This window comes from Gossypium raimondii, chromosome 2 (assembly GCF_025698545.1).
Source record: "Gossypium raimondii isolate GPD5lz chromosome 2, ASM2569854v1, whole genome shotgun sequence".
NCBI lineage: Eukaryota > Viridiplantae > Streptophyta > Magnoliopsida > Malvales > Malvaceae > Gossypium > Gossypium raimondii.
The window spans coordinates 20,190,303-20,194,676 of record NC_068566.1 but is presented as its reverse complement, the minus strand read 5'-3'; positions in this window follow the sequence as shown (position 1 = coordinate 20,194,676).

The following is a 4,374-nucleotide window of genomic DNA, read 5'->3' as shown; positions in this document are numbered from 1 at the left end:
TGTCCCAGCCCATGTCCGTGCCCGTGTAACTTTCGAAGTTGGGTCACACAGCCAAGCAAAATGCCTGTGTGCTAGGCCATGTAACTGCCTAACTTGCAAATCCTAAAACCTTCAGGGGACACACGGCCATGTGGCATGGCGGTGTGTCACATACGGCTAAGTCACACACTTGTGTCTCAGGCCGTGTAGACATGAAATTGGCCAAATCCAAGCCATTTCCGTCACGATCCCAAACATGTACCTACAAGCATTTTGTGCATAACTTCAAAGCTTCAAAACCTTACCAAAACATGCATGAAATGATCAATTCAAAAGACCAAATCGATACAACCAATATGCCATACAAGGAACCTCAAAAGAAAACACACAACATACCTAAACATATGCATATTTAACCATATTTCATTCATACACATCTAGTTCAATACCTTTCCAAAGCATAGCCCACCTTGACAATGTTGAATCTATTCCCTCATAAACCATATTGGCCATTAAAACTTGCATCATACTTAGCCACATTAATACATACCAACAAGACATCAAAAGCACCAAAAGTACATCAATCCAAAATAATATATACATGCCAAACTTATTAACTAACATTCAAACACAAGTCCAGCTATACATGCTATTATAACATTGGCCAAAACATCAAAAACTACCGATATAATTGCTAGATAGTTTGATAGATCTCCGACTAGCTTCCAAACCGATCAAGCTTTCGATTATCTATAAAACACAGGAAAGAAAACTACGTCAGCATATAATGCTTAGTAAGTTTGTAAAATATGAACATAACTTGCCATTTCAATGCATAACATTAAAATTAAGCATGATATAATCCAACCATAAGCTTAACACAAGTCTAAGCACCATCAACAACACATGTTAGTACATTAACACCTAATTCAGTTGAATTATCATAAGGTAAGCTAGGTGTACATGAACATACTACTTTTGAATTCATCCTTTTCATGATCATAGATATGCTTTCATTTTTCATTTCCATTTCAAACCTTTTCATAGATTCATAGCATAGTTCATTTGAACACTTACTGTTCCTTTCCTTTTCATACCCGTTGAACCATTCAAAATAACATCGGATACATAGGGAAGCTCACACTAAGTGTGCTAAACATATAACCTTTCCTTTTCCTTTACATCGTTGCTCACACGAGTTGTGAAATGGGCTTGCTCACACGAGTTGCGGGTCTGAATGCAAGCTACACGATGTTGCTCACACGAGTTGTGGAGTATCTGCAGCAAATGCATAACCTCAACCATCGGTAGGACATTCAAAACCAGCATTCGAAACATGAAAACCCTGCCGACATGTCATTTGTATCCTATGAATTCCTAAGGTTCAAACGGGACTCAATAATCATCTTGACGTCCTTGAATATACATAATTTAGTTATATGGAAAATAACATATTAACATTTAGATCAATATAACATTAACTTGATATTTAATTTTACAGACTTACCTCGACAAAAAAGCGTAAAAACGTACTCGACCAATCCGAGGCTTTCGTTTTTCCCCGATTTAAATTTGTATGAGGTCTATCTTGATGTAAATATATAAATTCAATTCATTTAATACTTACATTATTCATTAAAGGCAATATTTCATACTTTTCAAAATTACTATTTTGTCCCTAAAATTTTAACCTTTTTACAGTTTAGTCCTTAAGCTCGTAAATTGAAATCAAAGCATTTTTATCCTCATTTCATGCTAGCCGAATTCACTAGGGGACATCTACCAGCTCATGCAAATCACCATATCTTGAATTTATCTTAAACCTTTATTATTTTTTACAAATAAGCCCCTAAAATGACAATTTCATCAAAAATCTCTTTACAAAACTTGTTTATTTAACAACAAGGATTGATATTCTTCCATTAAACGTCAAGAATCATGCAAGAATATTCATGGAAAAACCCTAAATCTTTAAAATAAAAATCATTAAAAACGGGATCAAAAATCACATACATGGAAGCTAGCAAAGTGACCATCTCTTCAAACCCTTGCTATGGCTTTTTCATTCATCAATTTGTGGTGGAAAGAAACTAATTAAGATTGTTTTTACATATTTTGATTTAACAAATTATCTAAATAAATTTTTAACCTTACAATTAACCTTAAAATCACTTAATTTATGTCCATCTTTGTCCACTAACAATATAAATAGTCTAATTACCATTTAAGTCCACTCACAATTAAATTTCATAGCTAATTGATACCTTTAACTAATAGAACATCACTTTTGCACCTTTTACGATTTAGAACTCAATAACGAAATTTTAATACAACCATACTAACATTCTGTAGACATTAAAATAATAATAATGAAAAATTTTCTCGTCAGATTTGTGATCCTGAAACCACTGTTTCGATTTCACTAAAAACGGGATGTTACAACCCTCCCTAGTAAAGGAATTTTCGTCCCTAGTAAAAGAATTTTCGTTCTTGAAAATCTTACTAGAAAAGGGGTTTGAGTATTGCACTTTCATAGCTTCTTCCGGTTCCTAGATAGCCTTTTCTATTCCATGACATTTCTAGGGAACTTTCACTAAAGCTATACTTTTATTTCTCAATTCCTAACCTCTCAAGCTAAAATTCTAATCGGTTCTTCACTGTACGTCATATCTGGCTGAATCTCAACATCAACAAGTGAAATCACGTGTGAAGGATCTAATTGATACTGTCGTAATATAGATAAATGGAATACATTATTGATCTTTTCTAAATCTAACGGCAAGGCTAATCTGTAAGTTACCGACTTGATTCTCTCAATGATTTCATACGGCCCGGTAAATCGCGAACTAAGCTTTCTTTTACGACCAAATCGAAGAACTTTCTTCCAGGGCGATACTTTCAAAAACACTTTCTCACCAACTTGGAATTCAATGTCTTTTCTCTTCAAATCCGCATAAGATTTCCATCGATCCGAAACTGCTTTCAAATTGTCTCGTACCACTCTAACCTTTTCTTTGGTTTCTCACATCAAATCAACCCGAAAAGCTTTTTCTCACTAAGCTCAGTCTAGTGTAATGAAGTTTGACACTTTCGACCATACAAAGCTTTGTACAGTGCCATTTTAATGCTCAATCAATAACTATTGTTGTAAGCAAATTCAACCAATGGTAGAAATCTTTCCTAGTTACCTTCAAACTCTAAAACACAACATCGAAGCATATCCTCGAGTATATGAATTACTCAATCGGACTGGCATCGATCTATGGATGAAATGCGGTACTAAAATGTGGTCGAGTACATTGAGATTCGTGTAATTTTCTCAAGAATCGAGATGTAAATCGTGCATATTTTCCAAAAATAATAGAAATACGCACACCGTGTAATCTAACGGTCTCAGCCACATACAACTCTGCTAATCTCTCGACTGAAAAATTCATACGCATTGGAATGAGATGCACAAACTTCGTCAAACGATCAAGAATGACCCACACATCATCTTTCTTTCTTGGTGATAGAGGTGATCCCAATAGGAAATCCATCATGACACATTCCCATTTCCACTTTGGAATCACCATTGGTTGTAGCAAACCAGAAGGTACTTGATGCTTAGCTTTAACTTGCTGACAAACTACACATCTCAATACGAACTCAAAAATCTCTCGTTTCATACCTGACCACTAGTACATTTGTTTCAAATCGTCATACATTTTATTGCTACCATGGTGAATAGACAAGCTACTGCTTTGAGCTTCCTGTAAGATTTTCTAAACGAGATCAGAATTTCTCGGAATACAACTTGTACCTTTGAAGTACAAATTGTCATCGAAACAAACATGAAAATCAGAATCAAGTGTCGTCTCAATCAATTTCAGTTTAGCTATCAAAACACCATCACATGTCTGAGCTTCACAAATATGTTTCAAAAATGTCATTTAATTTATCTAAAATAAAACCATCATTAATCAATGTTAATTGTGTGTTCAAAGCTCGCAAAGCAAATAAATATTTTCTACTCAATGCATTAGCAACGGCATTAGCCTTTCCCGGATAAAAATCAACAATCAAATCGTAATCTTTCAATAACTTGAGCCATCTGCGCTGTCTCAAATTCAAATATTTTTGTGACATCAAATAGTTCAAGGTTTTGTGCTCCGTGAAGATATGACATTTTTCTCCATATAAATGGTGTCACCATATCTTCAAAGCAAACACAATAGCTGCAAGCTCTAAATCATGCGTCAGATAATTCTTTTCGTGCGTTTTCAACTGTCGAGAAGCATATGCTATTACTTTGCCTTCTTGCATCAATACACAACCCAAACCATTCAATGAAGCATCACTGTAAATCACAAATTCTTTACTGAACTCTGGCTGAACTGACACAAGTGCCTCGAT